We start from the raw sequence: 10000 nt of genomic DNA, 5'->3' as shown, positions 1-10000 counted from the left end.
GCGCGCGGCTCATCGTGGCATTAATGACAATGGACAGATGTGCACGGCCGTCACGTGGAAAATGATTATCTGAGGTTGGGTCATTATCTGTAGTGCTGCAGGGGACTAGATAGAAATCTGGATCTGCATCAAGTCAAATAACACGAGACAAAATGCAAATAAAAACCAGTCAACCTTTGTCTCACTCTCTTGTTATGTTTTAATTAAAACAATGCAAATCAACCATTGTATTCGACAATATCTAACTGAGAAAGCACATCATATTTCAAGTCAACATCCAGATTAAATTATTTTCCTAAAGAAAATAAAGCCTATTTAAAAACCTTTAAGATGTGTTGCTCTGTAACATTATTTTCATGACAAGCACATTTTCTCCATAAAGTCTCATTGCTTTAATGTGAGCAAATGTCATTCAAAGTACTGAAACAAAAAAATGAGAATGTCTAGGCATTTTAATTTGTCTGGATCTTGTAATTAAGATCAGCATTAATTTAAGGAATTGCAACATGCCATGATAATAAAAAATAAAATGCACTATATTAATGAAACTTTTTTTGGGGAAAGTCATGGAAATAATGTAATGATTTAATACATTTAATTCACTTCATGCAAAAATACGCCCAAGAAGGCATTTTGTGCAAATGAGAGATTCGTCAGTGCACGTCGCTAGCCTATATATATATTTTAATTTTATTTATCATTTTGTTTTGCATTCCTGCTTTACAGATGTTTCTTCTGAGAAAAGAGGCCAGTAATCTCACAAAGTTTCAGAAGAGATCTCAACAGCTGTGCTCAGATTTCCTCAAGATACCGAAGTCTGCATCTCAAAAAAGATCAGATTCTCTCTCAATCGAATGATCCGAGCTGCTATTCACTTTATAACTCTTACTGTTTGCCAGCTTAACATTTGTGTCTATTTTTAATTCTCCTAGGGCATTTTTGGAGAAGCATCTGATACTTCCACACCGAATGAAACATAAATGAGACCTCCATTAAGTTTCCTGTAGGTTGGAAGAGCGATAAGATGTTTCTTCTGGACAAATGGCTTCTCTTCTCAGTCTTTGACTCACTTTCTGTTGTTCGCTCCACACTGAAAGGTCTTGTTCTCTAGTCTGATGTCATTTCTTCGCTATCTGACCTCCTCGGCATCATATTCATCTCTTTATCTGACTCTCAGTCACAGCATGGCTTTTGTTCTCTCAGACTCAATCTCTGACTCTGCCTTTTTTGCAGTATTTATCTTGCATACAGTAAATCAGCAATCTGTCTATTCAAATATGCAAATACATATTATAAATAGTTGTCTAAATCGGTGTATTAACACGGGGTTACGTTTCACACACCTGTCAGGTGCACTCGTGGCGGTAACACACCACACACACTCAAGAGGGCGCTAGAGTTTCCTTCAATAGTCCGTGTCGCTGAATAACAATGCACAGTTTAAGTAACGTGTATCCTAACTTGCTCAGTAAAATCAGAGATGGCTTTATTGGTAGATATGAGGGTTCATAGCTCTGCAAAAGAGTGGTGCAGGTATGACATTGCTTCGTAGGCCAAAACGCGGAAGCGAGTGTATTTGATCACTTCCGGTTCGGTTCCATCGTCATTTTTTTTTTGAATGGTGTTTTGGTTAAATGGCTGAAATAAGGTCTGTGGTGAACACATGCTCAAGACATTTTCACGTTTTATTCTACAACATAAAATACATTAATATTACCCCACTCGTGATTTTTTAAGCTGCATGTCTTGAAAAAGGTGGTTGATAACAAGTGGCTAAATTGGACTAGAGTCTGACAGGGAGAACAGGTAAATCCAGCCTCTTTTACAGCATTGTTATGCTTATTATTGTGCTCTTACAAACTTTCCTAACTCAAACGTTAGGGGTAAATGTTTTTAGATAAAAACTGTAAGAGTTGTCTGAAGCTTAGTGATGGTGACGTTGACTTTGTGGGACCGTGGTGTAGCTCATTTATAGCCTACCTTTAGCTTTTTACTTCTGGCGACTGCATTTAGGCTTCAAAATTCATAAAAGTTGAGTTCATCTGTGATAATTATCTTGATGGAAGTGTCATAAACTTTTGTTGATCACAGAGCTTGTTTTTAGTGATAATCCAAAAAGCCTATAGGTTTTTGTTGAGGGAAACAGTGTGATGCTAACTAACGATTGGCCTACAAAGTAACATCATACCTGCACCACTCTATTGGAAAAAGCGTAATTGCTAACTTGGATCACGTGTGCCTTGAAAACCAATCACACTACAGCCTTGATGTCATTGGCTGCATCCGAAAACTTTGGCAGTGACTTGTTGCCTCGCTGCCCTATCAGGCAATGACTCGGCAAGCAGCGTTTGCACACAAATGTTCCTCACGAAACTGATTTTGTACATACTTCAGAGGCAGCGTAACGGTTAATGATCTACAGTAAAAAAAGAGCAAGCTTTGGTGAAAACTAAGCAAATATTTAATCACTACAATAAAATTTTCTCGCTAGAAACACAATGGTAAAAAAAAATACATTTACACACAAACTGCAAATTTCAAATGTCATCTTTTTTTTTTTTTTAGCTCAACTGCCACAGAATGAAAAGCACAGGATTGTGGGATATCAAAGGCAGTGAAGGATGCATCTATGCTGCCTTCAAAACTGATCAGATGAAGGCATCTCTGGCGAGAGGAAGTGAAACTAACTTTGGATTCGGAAATTCCTCTAAGAATAAATCCTCCGAAGGCAGCTTTTTAAAGCCGCTTCGCGACGTGGACGAATTACCACATAAGGTATGTATTATTTTTCGAATAATTCAACAGTCCGTCGTCAATTATTCCTTACATAACTAACAATGAACAATACATTTGTTGTAGTATTTATTAATCTTTGTTAATGTGAGATAAAAATACAACTGTTCATTGTTAGTTCATGTCAGCTCAGGTTAATTAAATATTAACAAATAGCCTACAACTTTTGATTTTATCAGGATCACTTTTGTGTTGTAAATAAATAATAATAAAAAAATGCTAATTTGGTGATGAATATTGTTATTGTTATCTTAAAAACAGTTTTGCAGACATTCACAACTTTTGATTTCATCAGTAAGCCTAAATGTTTATTAATTACATTATTTAAGATTAATAAATGCTTTAGAAGTATTTTTTTTAGTTGTTAGTCTGTTTATTAATGCTGACAATGAAAGCGTAATTATTCCTTTATGCTTATTTAAAACACTATGAGTTAAGTTGTAATTTGAAAGACATTTCCAACTCAGTTCAGACCCTGGTGTTTCGAGTCTTGCTGTTACTAATGTTGTTGAGTCACATGAAGTGGGCTGAAACTAATTCAAACGCAGTCAAGTGTCCAAACAACATCTTTGTACTTCTTTGCAAAGCATCTAAAATAACCTATTCAACACTATTCTTCTTCCTGTGGCAGTGAATGTGTTTGTAGCAAAGAACAGATCTCCTGAAACCTTTTTCTTCCCCAATTAACAGACATTCTTTGCACTTTTTACCTTTATTCAAATGAGCTGAATATGAGCTGAAGCTCTTGGCTTTGTAAATTCCCATGAACATAAAATCCCTGATGGGATTTTGTTTTATTTATTATAAGACTGGAGCTTGCATAATAAAATAAGGCTTTCTGGAAAAGCATTAAAAAAAAAGAAAAAGCAAATCTCATGACACCCTCCTTTTGACCGTCTGTTTAAAAATCAAGATCCAAGGATTGGCATTGGAAGATGAAACTATCATTTGGACCATGCACGCTACAGAAATCACATTTACTTTATGAATATACACAGCTGGCAAGTGAAGATGGACAAATTAGTATGATCCAAAGTGCTGCGGTTTGTTGAATATTTTACATGGGCTGGTACGATCAGAAACAGATGAAGTGTTCGTTAAAAGTTGAAAGAGACACACATCACATCTCTAAAAATGGCTCCAAGTCGGTGGCATTTTCTTAACCACCAGGGAAAAAAACATAATCCCTTCAAATGAAAGAGAAAAAAGGGGTTTAACACCCAATGAAACATGGCGAATGACAGGAGGATTGTTATTTGCAAATGAATCAGCTATAGGCGACTTTTCTCCACCTTTCAACTGGAACGTCTCCATATTTCCACGGTAAATATTCAGCATAATTCCTCAGAAGGTGGAAGGTCTTACTAGCTTTTTAAAAATTTATAGTGAATTTTCTCCTCTCTTTGTGGTCAGGAAGATTCGCCCCCAATGCATTTGTGTTAAAAATAAAGCAATAAGTTGCTGGTGGTTGTGAGTTACAGTGTTAAGAGGTGTTGTGTGAACACAGCCTCCAGTTTTCATTCTGCAGTGTGTTCATCACTTGAACCGGGATGACAGACCTCGGATTGCATGTACTGGAACATCCTACAGACGTCCTACAAATGTCCTTACTATCCTTATAGGAACATCATTACATACACACACACACACTCAAAAGGGAACATCACTATCGCCGACTTACACTACACCACCAAAATGTCACTCTTGATCTGCGTTTCCAATGAAATTCAGTCATGTTGTATTTTATTTATTTCAGAGGGTCCCATTACTTTAGCCAAGACTAAAATAAAAATGACAGTATGTTATCATTTACTCACCAGGGTTGAGCATTACAAAATATATACAGCGCCAAATCCAGAAAAGTTGGGACATTTTGTAAAATGTAATATTTAACTAACAAAAGTACAAAGAAAAAAAAAATGTAAATATGAACACTAAGATGATATGAAATATTTGAGAGTGAGAGAGAGTGAGAGAGAGGGGGAGAGAGCGAGAGAGTGAGAGAGAGAGAGAGAGAGATGTGTTCATTTTTTAAAAATGACAAGGTTACAAGGTTTTATGTTATACAAGGTTCATCTCATGTTTCATGACTTACACATCCAAGTTGATTGTAGCTACTTAAAAATTTAAGGCAGCAACTTTTTAAGAGCATAATTCGCAGTGCTTCATGGGAATGGGCGGAGCTAAGAGATCTTAGCGCGTTTTGCTCGTTTCTGCTCTCTGATTGGTCGAATTTTCATGGGTAATGTAATTTTTTTACCACGAATTCTTCTGTTCAACATGATTATTTTAAAACAAACTTTATTGAATACCAGTGAATTCATCACATCCTTAAGATAGTCATTCGGGCAATTGTCAAAATCGACATCCCAAATTCGTAGCCAGGAAACGTGTCACTCATGCATAAATTCCCCTCACAGCAGGTCTTTGGGTTTGGCATCATCTATCGTGTGTGACAGTGTCTCAGTTCGAGGTTGTGCTGTGATTACATTGTTCTTGTGCCGAGCCCAGAGCCATAATCAATGCTGTCGCCCTTCCACAGCCTCCGTGCGCTATCAATCCTCCATCTGTGATCGGAGATCGTTTGAAGCTTCCTCTCGTTTTCTCCGGGCCTTTCCTGCGCGTGCGGTGCGAGGAGGCGGTGCTAGTAATTGAGATTTATTGGAAATAAATCAGAAATAATTTCTAATAGGAGATGTGAAGTCTCCCAGCAATCTCTCTCAGCTGTGATTTTCCCATCCGCAGTGAGTGATGGATCCGAGCGAGTGAATGGGGTGTTTGACCGACAGCTGTTGATGGATGGTTGGAAACAGGCACTCAGAGGTGTCGCTTTCCCCCTCTATCTGACCTAAAGCTCTTGCTCTAATGGCTCTTACGTGACATTATTTAGGTTGGGAGGAGCACTAAAGGTTTCTCGCCAATTCCTTTTTATCCAGCTTATTTTGCAACGCCGGAAGTACACTCTTAACATAAAGGTCCCAAAGTGATGCAATTGAAGAACCATTTTTTGTTCCTTAAAGAAAAAGAACATTTTAATAATCTAAATAACTTTTTTCTACTCTAAAAAAAAAAATGATTCAGGCATGTCTTAATAGACACATTTAATTTTCATTCACTTTACTTAAACACATCTAATTAGGAGTATATTTAAAGGCACACCGCGGACTTTGTGACCTAAAGAGTTGACGCATATGAGTTATTTTAAATGATTCCTCAGGCCAATATATAGCGTTTGACACTATCAATGCTCCGAGCGGGGCTTCCCTCTTGAAATACCGCCTATGTAAGTTTGGAGAAGGCGCACTGTCTTTGGCCAGGTCATGTGACCTGGAGAATGCCTGAACGTTTCGCTTTACGACCGTCACGTGACCACAGGCTCTGATTTACTCATGGAGCTAAGGTTTTTGCTACTATTTTTCCGCCTGCTCGACTCCTGGCCATGGCTGAGGCAAGGAAAAAATGTAAAACTGCGTCTACGGAGGCAACAAAGAGAAAACGCGAGAGGGATCGTGCTCGAGGAAAAACAAGACTCGATCTTGGAAAGGAGTTTGCTCGTTGGCGCAGGTTGAAAGAAGAATCTGGATGTAAAACCGATTCTCTTCTCTCAACTTTATTATTAGACTGGTAAGTGAACTCTTTGCTCCAGTCATATGTCTTGGTCATTATTTTCGCTGTTTAGTAGAACCTAACTATGGGCAGATGAAGCTAACAGGCTACAAACCAAAGCTAAATGGAACCCCATAGCCTAAATGTGTAAATCTCATGCTTATCGCCCAAGCGACAGATTCCTACTTTCATAAAACTAACTTAGTAGTGGTAATTTTGTACGCCCGTGATAGGCTGTGAGTGCAGATACGCTCTACGTGAGCGGTATTTATGACAGTAACGTTAAATACAAGTACTCTACAGCGACTTTAGGGGTCGCTGTTTGATAAAAACAGAAATCCTGCATAGTGTGCCTTTAATGAGTCTAACATAATGTATTTAAATAGTCTCATCTATGAAATTTATTTAAGCTTGTTCAACTTCATTTAGTTTGATTTAAGAAAGAAAAGTGCCTTCTGTGCATGCAAAATTATGTTTGCCTCTTGTTCAGTTTAATTAAAATGAGCTAAAGTAACACGATTTTTTAAACATTTATTCTGAATTTAATGTTATTGTGTTCAATTGACCTATTTAAAAGTGAAGCTTACTTAATTAATTTGTGTTAAAACATGAATCATTTTTGTCAACCAGCCGGGCAGTGAATTTTTAGTTCCCATCATGCTTTGCAAGGGACTGCATTAGGAGAGTAAATTTATGAATTAAACGTTGTGTTTTTCAGTAAATAGAAAGATGTTGTTAGTTAGTTAGACATTTAGGAGTTTCTGAAATTTAACTGAAAATGAATTTAGTTTAAACAGTATTTGATCGAATTGAGTTGGACCAACTCAATTACATTTCATTCCATTAATTAGTTTTTTTTTATGAGCTGGGGCTATAAATATTTATTGGATGGAAATCTTGCCCTTAATTAAATTGAGTTATTTTTAAAGAAACTTTTGTACAATGGAAAGGTTTCATGTATGTAAAGGGTTCGAACAATCGATGCCCATAAAGAATCTTTATCTTTACGAGTGTAAAGTTATTTGAGCTACTAACTAGAGTGTTTATGATTATGATAATAAATGGGCAATATCAAAGAGCATAACGGACAGTTTTTGTATAGCTGAATAGCTGGAAGCAGATGAGTAGCGCAGCTGTTATGTAAAAAATAAATTGGATAATTGCTTACATTTATAAATTGCGATTTCAGAAGTTAGTTGAGAAATGACATAAAAGCAGAATTATAAAATAGATAGAGAAATGGGTGAGAAAAAAATCCCATAGATTTAGTACAGAAACCTTAGCAACATGCATAGCTGCTACTACTGTACTTCTGCTTGAATTATTCTTATTTGTAAGTTGCTTTGGATAAAAGTGTCTTGTAAATAAATGAATGCAAATGCGTAGCAATGCCCTTGCAACCACTTAGAAGACAATAGCAACTCTCTTAATAAAAAAGGTTTTGGTTATGGAAGCAACTCGGATCAATGGAAAGAATCCTTAACAAACTCTAGATGTCCTTTATAAAACCGTGATACATTTTTCCAGGATTCTTTGATGAATAGAATGTTCAAAAGAACAGCAAAAGAACATTGAAATGGAAATATTTGATAACATTATAAATACCTTTACTCTCACATCTTTTGATCAATTAATTGCATTCTTTCATGAATAAAACTACTTTTTTACATACCCCAGCTTTTGAATGGCAGTGTACATTTCTTTAAATTACCAACTTTTTGTCACTTCAGATACAATATGCAAATTAGGTACCCATTTGCATATTGTATTAAATGGACAACAAGAGAATCTTATTTAAACACAACAGAGTGTCTCTTTGATTGAATACTGGCCTTCTTCTGTCTGATAGCAGGTCATTCTGACTCAATCTGATCCACATATGAAGCTTTGATCCTGATGTCCACCTGCATCCGTCCTTTAATGTCAGAGGTAAGGAGAAATAATAATGCCACCCATGATGTACTTCCTCTGTAAATAGTGAGCGACCAGAGCGTTTTATTTGCACTCAGTTTTGAGCTGGAGTTTAGACTTTATTCTGAGCATCATAACTCGATTCATCCTCACAATGCTTCTCATTTTCAGTAGACCCCGTCAGAACTTCAAAGTCAAACTCATGAATGACAATCCTGTCGGAAAGTAATGCAACTCCATCCCAAATCCCTTCACAAGGAAGTTAAAGATTACGTGCGAATCATTCTGAGCTTGGATCAAAAATTCACATCTTTCTTCTTTTCTTCTTCTTCTGGTGGTCGCCTGTAGACAAGAAGACAGCATTGTACTGATGGATTGAGTGATGATTCTTCAAAGATAAGTGTCAAAACCACGTCTGCATCACAGTTTGCATACTTCTACTATTCATTATTCACTGGGAAAGTACATTTACTTTTAAGTATGTTATAAAGAAAGTTTTAGGATTATTGGCGGTGTGTCCAAATATTGATATGCCGTCTACACTACCAATAATCCTAAAATTGTCTTGATACCAGACTCACTATCTTCATTGATGTGTAACTTGCATGCATTTAAAAACTGCAGCTTGAGACTCATATTTCTCCCCATTTCTGTGCAGCTGAAAAGCTCAAAGAGAACTAATGCAATCCAACCTTTTTTGATGAAGAACCAGTCATTGAATTTGATAGATTTGCAAGTTTTGTGGCATTTTCGGAGTTTAGGTTAAACAACATACCAGCACATAAACAGATATAGAAAAGCAGAACTATAATTCTGTAATGTCTGTATAATAATCAGCAGTATTATTACTTTACCCAATGCTAAATGGCACATGAAAACAAAAACTCTGGTTGGTCACTTTGTATGTCAACCAGAGCATCTCTTAGACTGTTCTTGGTCAGAATATGTTGCAATATGTGATTTAGCTGATAGTCAAATGTCTGGATATAAGATAAGATATTAAATTATTTTAATGCCACTACATGTTCAATGTGTTCTTCCGTCAGCCAGAAGACCTCGAGATTATGTGCTTTTTTTCATGTGCGTGGGCTCATTTGATAGTCGGTTCTGTTTTAGAAATAGTCTCTCTTTCTCTCTCTCTTTCACACACACACACACACACACACACACACACACACACACACACACACACACACACACACACACACACACACACACACACACACACGCTCCCTTACATCAGACACCAGTGGGATTGAAGAAACTCAGTAAAGTCAGCAGTTCACATACTGTAAGAGGAAGGCCTGTATCAGCACTTACAGACACTCCGCAAGCTCAGCAAATGTGAACGCAACAGTAGAAACCAGATAAAATAAAAGAGCTAAAGGATGGGAGAGAGAACGGTCGAGCGAGCAGAGACATAGAGAGGAACAAACACCCAGATATACTCTGACAAATTCAGAAGATTTTTTAAAGAGCCACATATGTTGTTGAGTGTTTTTCTACCGATATGAAACAGGAACTTGTTGCACTGAGTTTTTTAGCTGTAATTATTTGAACCCGTAACCCTGATCACTTCACCTGGAGAATGATGAAACAAGAGAGAAAATTCAGGAAAGACCTGAGTCATGTCACAGTGACTAGTTCTGCATCCAAATATGCCTGCGTACCTACTTCATAGTCTAACAAA

General features: G+C 37.0%; 1 long non-coding RNA gene across 3 annotated transcripts in view; it reads left to right on the top strand.

The window, feature by feature from the left end:
* The first annotated feature begins 6105 nt into the window (after positions 1-6105).
* Positions 6106-10000, top strand: part of LOC143728692 (uncharacterized) — a 9483-nt gene continuing 5588 nt past the window's right edge. The window contains exons 1-4 of one of the 3 annotated variants that reach the window (XR_013199871.1): positions 6106-6417; positions 8249-8328; positions 8482-8535; positions 8659-8723. This is a non-coding gene — a long non-coding RNA (uncharacterized LOC143728692). Of the gene's footprint in view, positions 6418-8248; positions 8329-8481; positions 8536-8658; positions 9329-10000 lie in introns of those variants that run through there. The other 2 variants (XR_013199870.1, XR_013199869.1) reach the window with 2 other exon arrangements.

Source organism: Siphateles boraxobius, unplaced genomic scaffold (genome assembly GCF_051911475.1).
Source record: "Siphateles boraxobius isolate OS27281-9 unplaced genomic scaffold, OSU_SipBor_1 8, whole genome shotgun sequence".
NCBI classification, from domain to species: Eukaryota; Metazoa; Chordata; class Actinopteri; order Cypriniformes; family Leuciscidae; genus Siphateles; species Siphateles boraxobius.
Note: the sequence above shows the minus strand (reverse complement) of the source record. Positions and strands in the feature narration are given on the sequence as shown.